The following is a 10,547-nucleotide window of genomic DNA, read 5'->3' as shown; positions in this document are numbered from 1 at the left end:
ACCACTGACTAAAACATAACCAATAAACCATAAGAGATCAACCAAGTTAAAAGACAAAAGTAGATTCCCAAAAATTGGCTAAGACTGAAATCCTGAAGCCCTGAAATTTGGCTAAGTCTGAATTTCTAAAGCCCTGAAATTTCCTAGAATCTTTATCTTAGCCCGTAGAGGTATGGAACCTATCTCAAATGAATTATCACATATATTAAAATATATCTTAAGTATAAGGAATTATACTTAAATGATATATTTTAAACCCCTTAGGAAATCTATTTACAATTAGGAAGGTGAAAAACCCAAAAGGGTATCCAAAAACAACTTCCAAACTTTTTCCCAACAAGCCTAAATAGCCCCTGTTTTTCGCACGAAAATACAGAACTATAGAATTTTGCATGAAGAGATGCATTCTCGTGCGAAGAAGTGCATAGGCTCGTGCAAAGACTTGCATCCTCGTGTGAAGACTTACAATCTCGCGCGAAGACTTGCATCCTCGTGCAAAGACTTGCAACCTCGCGTGAGAACTCAAATCAACACACACACAAATTTTTTTTATAAAAAGCTAAGGAAACTACGAAACAAAATTCCTCCACACCAGGGAGTACTAGATCCACATTTTGAGGCGAGAACACTCGAATCAAAGCTAAAAGACGAAAAATTGGAAGCAAAGTCTAACCATCTATTTAATAGCAAGGGAAGAACAGAAAGAAACATCACAGTATACTGAAAGCAACATTGCATTAAATATTAATAACATCGCAATGAGAAAAATAACCAGACTAAGTATGTGGTTCCTCCCAACCATAATAGCATCATCAGACCATCGTGAGCCCTAGCCATCCCCTGCACATAACATTCCCAAGCTACCGATCGAATCATCGGTACTTTCATAATGGAAATGTCACTACTAAACATGCTACAAAAGCAAAGGAAATCTAACATGCTAGAAAAAAGCATAACATAATCCTACTAGCAGATACATCATCTATCATATGCTAAACATCATAATAAGGAATGCATCAAAACTAAGATCATCCAACATGATACACAAACATCCCAATGAAAGCATAAATCATAAGAAAGCATACTCCAGAACTCGAAGTACCAAGTGAACACATCCAGGAACGGTCACACTAGGACAATAGACCATCTCTGTACACTGGTCCCTAGCAATGGTGTAGGTAGCTACGCCTCCCAACCATGTGGCACCCTTAGGTCCACACCCACCATGCTGATGGAGATAATGATCCAACCACAAACACGCAAAATAACATCCATGGCTAACACACACGCCAAGCAGTATGATGACTAAATACAAGACATAAACAATGCATAAACTATAGGTCCTGGTCAGACATCTTGAAGGCTACTAAGTAGAGGCTGACATCATGGAGAGTCGCTTGGCATCGAAAAGCCCAAGCTCAGATCGTGCGGATTCAACATCCCTCAACAGAATGGCTTGACACCAGCATTTGATTATCTTTAGTTTTATTACCACCCAATATTTTCTTTAGTTATCACTTAATTAAGAACTTCTTCAGTTAAACGAGAAATGGACACCATAATGCATGACAGAAGCCCCCTCCATATGCTACCCTACCCTACCCATGCTCATTTAACGATAAGTGCTCGTAGGCATGCAAATTCCCAACCCATCTCAAATGATCACAACTCTCGGAAGTACCACGAAAGATCGGGCCCACAGGTCACCCGACAGATGTACTCGTGTGGTGCACCACCATCACGAAGATCATACTAAAAGGAATAGATGAGAACACAAACAGAAAGTCAATCAACCGAAAACATAATCAGGATGACGGATGCTACATGCATCCCAATGCAACATAAAGTGTAAAAGTGATCTAATAGATATCCAAATGGATCATCCAAGTCCATGACTCACATGTGCCAAGAAAACTTGAGAAAACAGGGTAGCACACAAAACGAGTCAAAAACCCCAAATTTTTGAAAAATTTCAAAATTAAAACCCATTTGGTATTTGGGTGCAAAAATACCAAAAATCCAAAAATAATTGAAATCAGACATTGTATGCAAAAATGGCCGGCATAACGGCTCAAAAACCCAAACCCCCATCTTGAAAATAGGGAAAACATTCATACCCAACCCACCGGGCAGAACCAACAAACACAAATAGAGGGGAACACTAGTTCTCAACCTCCTAACATATTGCTACAAGAAATGGAGACAAAAACAAAGCAAAAACATTAAAATGGGGAGGCCCTACCTGATAGCAAAAGGGACCAAAATTGAAACTCATAGAATAAAATAAATAAATCGTTGAAACTGTCGAAACTGGCGGCAAAGCACAAACTCCTCGAGTTGAATCCAACGAGACCAACCTTGCGAAGATCCCACGCTCACAGCTCCTAGAACGAACAAAAAAAAATCTTTCAAAAGAGGATTTCCAACTTTGCTCTCAAAATTCAATCTTTGAAAAGTGAGAAGTGAATAATGAATTCACTTTTCCAATACTTATTCACTTTTCAAGTGAATAGTCGATTTTGGAAATTAGCTAGCTGGAGTAGCTAAACTATGAATCGACCCAAACAAAAATAGGTTATTATCCGTAACAAAAATTCACCTAAGGAAAAATTGCTAAAAATTAAATCCAAAAATATTTAAAACCCAAAAACCCAAACTCACAAAAAATCACTTAACACTTTCGCAACAAAACGAACCTCTAAATGCATAGATAGGCTCATTGGTCTAATCACATAATGCAAATGAGTTCGGATTTACTAATCACCGAAAGGTTCAAATTTAAACAATTAAAATAGGGATACGTCGACCATACTGGGACGACATTGGTAAAATATAAACAGTTGAATCACTATCTCCATGTGCCACTGCCAGAGATATAATTCCTGCACACTAAAACACATGATCAAGTGCAATTGTATATAATATCATAGCCGAAGCAACATGCATTAAAATACCTATTTAATCCAGTTACATCACTCACATTCACAAAAAGTGTAAACATACAAGAATGTAGTAAATCACCATAGCATAAAATCCATCACATAACATAACCAACAATTATGCCTTAATAAATCATATAACTAGATATCATCATAGATCTACTGTCATATCAAAATAGCATCAACATGCAGACATGATAAACTGAACAACATAGCAATAAAGCATCTATGATACTGAATCAAAGTATAATATCTAATCCTCAGGTCGTCTCAAAGTACATAAACAATAAGAGTAACAAGTATCTCTCGAATCAAAATAGACAAGGTACAGACTGCAAACACGAGAGGCACTACACATCTTCTTCGCCTTTGGTGTGTTGGAGCTCGACATGTTATCTATAATGGTGTGACTTCAGCACTCAGCTTCATCATCTCTTGGTCCTCTATATCAACACTTACTGTAATTATCTCCTTCTGAGTAGATACAACGTGTTGATTAGGTGTAGCAGTTATTGTTTTAGTTAGTGTAGGGAGCACTATATTGGGCAGTTGAACAAATGCTTGAACTGCCTCTTGCTCTTTTGGCTCTTGAGTTTCCTCATTCCTTTATGGAACAATCTCCTTTATTCCCTCAATGTGAGATCCTGAGGTATCAGTTGCAAACTTATCTTCTTTTTCTTTCTCCTCTCCTTCTTATACATCAATGACAAGGTTGGCCTCTGGTGGTGGATGCAAAATTGCAATCATTGCCTTACTCTATTCCTTGACACTTACACCTTGTATGTTCTTTTCTTTAACTGTGATTATAGTTATTGTAGAACTATCATGTGTTGAGTCAATAGTTGGAGCACTTCCTATCATGGGATAATGATGCACTTGTATTAAAATTTGATTGATGCATGATAGAGATGTATCCAAGGTTGCCTTGGATGTTTCATTCTTAATTTCTTCCTTGGTAAAGGCATTGACATTTAATAGTGTATCCTCAATTATGTCTTAAATAGTGGCAACGTTTTATTGTGAACTCTCCTCTACCTTAGTCCTTAAATGTTCCTCCTTATCTTCTTTAGTTGTTGTAGCTAACAACGCAAATTATTTCTTCCAAATCAATTTTCTCTCTTGAACTACATCTTCAATTTTATTTTTCAAAATTTTATAAGCCCTTGTCTTGGGCACAAATATCTTGGTATAATCCCTTAGGGCTATAGACATGTGTGGCTTCCCTAAATTTGACATTGTTTGAGATAATGTTGTTTCTCTCGTTTGTCCTTCAATAAACAATCCCCATTTCCATTTGGTATCCATTTTATTATACAATTCTTTTGGGATTTCCATACCCAACTCTATAGGTGTATTCTTAGATTTTATCTTCATGTCCAAAACTATTTGCTCAACCTTCTGCTTATCAATTTTCTCTAAAACATCATATTTTACATGCTTAAAACCTGAAATGCCTCTTGGATTTATGATATTTTCACATAGTTCTCAATGTCATGAGGAGGTTTCCTAGGAACAATCTAAAATCTTCTCATGTCATCAGATTCAGTTCTTTCTCCTTATTCCTCTTCATCATCATGCATTACTACCAATTTCCTCCTCAGTTGCTTCTTCGGACCTTGCTCGGTCCCTTTAACTACTGGTTTTCTCTTTGATGGGGACTTTCCATTAACTGGCTTTATAGTCTTTACTATCCTTTTCTTTGGCTTGACAACTAAAGGAGATGATGTCTTAGATCCTTGCCTGGTTACTCTCCTTTGAGGTTTAGAGGAGGGAGGTGTTACCCCTTTCTTTAGAGTCCTCTTGACCTTAGGATCTACAATGACTATTTTCTTTCCTTTAGGTGCCTAAGGCTTGGAAACCACTAATTCTTTTCCTTTTGATTCATTGTCCTCAGTCTCCCCATCTTCCCCTTTTCCTTTTGTGATTTGTAGGGGTGCCTCTCCAAGTTACCTTCAAGATCTATTATCATCTTCTTTCTTTTTTAAACCTTCTTGGGCACTTTAGTTTGCATACGCATCTTTATCTTGGTAGTTTCATATGTGCCAAATATCTTGGCATTATTATTAATTTCTTCATCCAATAATGTAGTAACCATTATAGATATCTCATCAATATTTACTTCGTATTACATAGGTCTCAACCATGCAACCCTTGGTATGATAGCTGGGGCATAGGTGTAGTCAGTATTAGGGTATAATTTAGTGGCTAATATTCGTAAATTGGCTAATATTCGTAAATTGGCTAATTTTAGAATTTTTTGGTTAGTAATTTGGCTAATAATTTAAGATTTGATAAAACCTAAATTTCCATAGTTTTATAAAATTCAGTTATAGAATATTTAAAATTGCTCAATAATTTATTTTATTAAAAAATTGAAACTCAAATATTCGCCACAATATTCATTACATGAATAGATTTGAGTTACCTAAATATAATATATTATTGGAGAAATTAAATTGAATTGACCAATAATTATCATAATTATTAGTTACTTTAGGGATATATTGTAGAACCAGAATCAGTATGCAAAGAACATTAACAAATGAAGTAAACATTCACAAACCAAAAACTAAATTCACATATATGCTTAGACTAAGAAAGAAAATAAGAAGTGCAAAACCTCACAAGAGAAAACACTCCATGCTTTCTTGATTCTGTAGATGTGTCCTTTTGTTGTGGATGTATGCTCAAGATGCTCAAAAGCTGCTTCAATGGAGATGGGTAATGGCAAATTGGTAGCTTTGTGAGCTCTCAATTTGGCATTATAAGGGTATGGTTGATGGATTTGGTTCTCAAAATAGCATGGTAACTTTAGCTCAAATATTGTTGATGAAATGGCTTGGGATGGGATTCAATTTATAGGCTAAGGGGTAGAGGGATGGAGGGCTTAGATGCAAGGATGGATGAAGGCTTAAGGAGGGCTAAGATGCACTCAAAGGGGAGCACATGGATTGTGCTTGTTTAGCACCAATGGGAAGGTGACACTTGTCACAAGGAGGATGAGTGTGAGAGGGTAGGGTTAAGGGTTGGTTAAGGGCATGATGAGTGGGGTTGAGTATGTAAGAGGGATGTAAGAGGAATGAGTGTGGAAGAGGGAAGAGTGTGGAAGATGGGTGTAAGAGTCATGAGTGGGCTTGTAAGAGTCTTTATGTTTTGTAAGAGCACTCATGACTTAGTGGTTGGGTTTTTTTGAGGGGAGACTTTGGTTTGGATTAGGAAAGTCTTAAACTTGTTTAAGGAATGTGACAACATTAGGGGGTGGATTAGGCTTGGGTTTAGGATTAGATTAGGGATGTTAGAGATGTGCAAGTGGATGGCATTAATGAGGGTGGGTGAGTTAGTGGCTAAGCTTGGTTAGTATGGGTGGATGGGGTGGATTAGGCTAAATGGAGGATTAGAGATAGGTTAGGGTTTTTTTGAATTTGAGGATTTCATTTATCAAATAGATTTATTTAATAAATGGGGATTTTTGGAATTAGATAGGAGAAAAGGATTTAATTGATAAATAATAGATTATTTGATTTATCAATTAGGACTATAGATGATTAATTAAATTAATCAACTAGGGGATGACAAAGGATTAATTAAATAAGAATTTAATTAATGATGCCTTTAGAGATGGCTAAATTAGATTACCAAAGTAGTGTAATCAAATTTAGGTGTCTACATTTTGCCCCTCTTTGACATAGTGTCGAGACAACACTATTTCAAAGAAGTTTGAATGAAGACAACATGAGGAAGATGTTTTAGCAACAATGTTGCCCCAGTCTCGGATAAGAAGAGGAGAGACTAGACTTAGATGATGCCCCCTCAAGAAGGCGGCGGGGAGAGAAATGAGGCTTGATGACTTCTTGAAAGGTACAAGAAATTGAGATGAGCTGAGACGCTGGTTGGCGAAGAGAAGGGGCTGAATTAGCTCAAAATCTCACTACGGGAGAATGATAAAGGGAAATCAGAGGCACAATAGTAAAGCAAGCTTAAGACTTTCCAAGATTGGGGGGGGGGGGGGGGGGAGATGGAGGAGCGGAGCGCTATAAAAGGAATCCATTGAAGCTTTTTGAGCGGGGGGATACTTCAAAGAGAAGTACCACCATGTAGTTGAGCACTAGATTTGCTATAGGACTGTTGGTTAATTGCCAAAGTTACCAAGAACATCAAGGCCTTTTCACCAACCGTCCAGAGGACTGATGAACTGACTCAAAACAAACACACAAGGATTGCCCCAGTATCACACATGAATCCCAGAGGAGGCAGCATGGAAATGACACTAGGTAACCCACAAGCAGAAAAAGAAAACAAGCAAAAGACCTGATCAAGACCTTACGCTCTAATTGCCCCATTCGCAGCATACCATGATATGGAAGATCATGGCAACCTTGAGGAGGGAACAAGGAGATTGCTTGGAAAAGATATTTCAAGACCCAAAAGGGAAGATCCCAAATCAAAAGAAAGTGAAAATCCAAAAGAGAACTATTTGCCAACGAGATGGGTAAGACGAGGTACTAACGGACCAAGATCAGACATGAGGAAAGCTATATCCTGCAAAAATCTATCAGAGAGCACCTAAGCTGATGGATCTAGCTAAAGGATGCATTGGAATATCTAACCAAGGTGTGCAATGTGTGCAAGATGTTGACCAAGGATGAACTAACATGAAAGCCGGATAGATACAATGATACTAAGCTAAAGAGGATGTACAAGCTGACAGACCAAGATATGTTACAAATGTACAAGTTTGTTCATGTTTTGTTTTTTTGTGAGATGGAAATGTTTGTGAAGGATGGGGTGTCTATAATAGTTGATAGGTGGATAGGTAGATGGTTTGTGAAAAGCTTAAGGAAAATGGGATTCTGTGTGTGCATGTGATAGGATACAAGCTAGGATACAAGATCATTTACAAGATGGAATATGGTACAAGCTTTGGACAAGATTTGGATATATACAAGGTATGGTACAAGATTTACAAGGTATAATACAAGCTTTGGTACAAGATTTACAAGCTGTATAGGAGGTATTGACAAGCTCCATCAGATTTTGGATATTTGATTGGAACACCAAGGGAACAAGCAGGTGTTTTATGGGATGGTGGGTGGACGGATGAGGGATAGGATAGTGATAGATAATGGATTAGTCTTTAGCACACAAGGCGCCTGAATTACCAGGTTTTCACCAAGGTACCTATCCAAGGCGCTTGAATTGCCAAGTTTTCACCATTAGACGCTTATTTCTCTTTACTATTTTTTTCTTGTATTTTTCAAAAGCTGGGTATACCAAGGATCTTCAAGCATAGAACTTCTTGAGATGAATGATGTTAGTGGGATCATTTAAGAGTTCTCCTTCTGGTGTAGATAATTGATAGGCTCCGGAGCCAAAGGAGGCAGTAACCACATAGGGACCAAGCCATGTAGGTTCAAACTTGCCTTTCTTTTCTCGATCTGCTTGGACTTTCATATTTTCTTTGAGGACCATGTCACCTGGCTGAAAGTGTCGTGGGAGCACCTTCTTGTTGAAATTCCTTTTGAGACGAGTTTGATAGACTGTGAGATGGTCATAGGCTTGTTGTCTCTTCTCGTCTAAGAGATCTAGCTGGGTGAGTCGAGCTACTCTGTATTCTTCATCTGAGATTTGTCCTCGCAAAGATATGCGTAGTGAGGGAAGTTCAACTTCTATAGGTAATATCGCTTCGGCACCATAGACTAGGGAGTATGGAGTTGTGCCTGTGGATGTACGAAAGGAAGTTCGATAGGCCCATAGAGCCGGATTTATTTGAAGGTGCCAATCACGGCCGAAATCATTGACAACTTTCTTTAGGATTTTGAGGAGGGTTTTATTAGTTGCCTCTGCCTGGCCGTTACCTTGTGGGAAATATGGGCTAGAAAAGCGATGATGGATGCGGAGGGAAGTGCATAATTCTTCCATGTTGAGATTTTCAAAGTTACCTCCGTGGTCAGTGAAGATGGTGGATGGGATGCCGAAGCGGCAAACAATGTGGTACAAGATGAACTTGGAGACTTGAACTCCTGTAGCTGAGACTAGGGGGACTGCTTCCACCCACTTAGTGAAATAGTCTGTAGCTGTTATTATCCATTTATGTCCATCAGATGAGAGAGGGGTGATAGTTCCAACTAGATCAAGGCCCCAACAAGCGAAAGGCCAAGGTGGTGCAATAGGCTGTAGATCCTGTGTTGGAGCGTGCACAAGATTTGCATGCTGCTGACATGGGAGACACTTTCTGACAAAGTCACAAGAGTCTTCTTCAATGGTAGGCCAATAGTAGCCTGCTCTAAGGATTTGTCGTGCTAGGACAATACCACTCGTGTGGGCACCGCAAAGTCTGAAATGTACTTCTTTTAATGCCATCACGGCCTCATTTTCATCTAAACATCGAGAGAGAGTATCGTGATAACCCCGACGATATAGGGTATTGGCTATGATAACATAGCGGGATGATTTTCGGATGAGATTCTGGCGTTGGGTACGTGTGAGGTGAGGGGATATGATACCATCGTTAAGGTAAGCGTGAATTTCATGGTACCAAGGGGATTGGGGACCAACCAAGATACAAACACGGTTTGAATCCTCATTCGCATAGGCAGGTGTGAGGAGCTGCTCAACTAAAAACTCATACTGCGTAGCTTCTTGGGGAATTTCCAAGAGCGAGCTGATAGTGGCCATGGCATCTGCTGCCTTGTTCTGCATTCGAGGCACTTGTGTAAACTGAAGCTTTGTAAAATGCTGGGTCAGTTGATCAACTAGCTCTTTGTAGGGTAATAGCTTTTCATCTTTGGTTTGATATTCATTTAAGACTTGTTTGATAATGAGTTGGGAATCACCAAAGACTTGTAACTCAGTGATATTCCATTCTGCAGCTATCTTTAATCCTGCTACAAGAGCTTCATATTCTGCTATATTGTTGGTGCTAGGGAATTGTAGCTTGAAGGCTTTTCGAATGTAATCTCCTTGAGGTGTAACTAATAATATTCCTGCCCCTGAACCATGAGAGGTGTATGAGCCATCAAAATAAAGCTTCCATGGGGGCTGTTCTTCAATTAGGCAGATATGCTCATCTGGAAATTCTATGAGCAAAGGATATGCATCTACTAGAGGTGCATCAGCTAGGTGATCTGCTATAGCTTGCCCTTTGATTGCCTTTCTGTCCACATACTGGATGTCAAACTCACTTAGTAGCATAACCCATTTGGCCAAACGGCCTGTAAGTGCTGTTCTGGAGAGCATATACTTGAGAGGGTCAATCTTGGAGACTAGTTGGATGGTATGACTTAGCATGTAGTGGCGAAGCTTTTGAGTTGAGAAAACAACTGCCAAACAAGCTTTTTCCATAGGAGTGTAATTGATTTCATAACCAACTAGGGTTCTACTGATATAGTAGATGGCTCTCTCTCTGCTATAATCATCATGTTGTGCTAAAAGTGCCCCTAGAGCAGTAGGTGTTGCTGATATATACAAGATCAAGGGATGACCAGGAACTGGTGGAACCAAGATAGAGGGATTGGTGAGATACTGCTTGAGCTGATCGAAGCTGCGCTGACATAAAAGATCCCACTTGAAGTTCTCATTCTTCTTTAGCAAGTGTGAAAATGGTGTACA

Source organism: Cupressus sempervirens, chromosome 1 (assembly GCF_028749045.1).
Source record: "Cupressus sempervirens isolate cs-2001-9-10 chromosome 1, ASM2874904v1, whole genome shotgun sequence".
In the NCBI taxonomy this organism is placed as follows: Eukaryota; Viridiplantae; Streptophyta; class Pinopsida; order Cupressales; family Cupressaceae; genus Cupressus; species Cupressus sempervirens.
Note: the sequence above shows the minus strand (reverse complement) of the source record.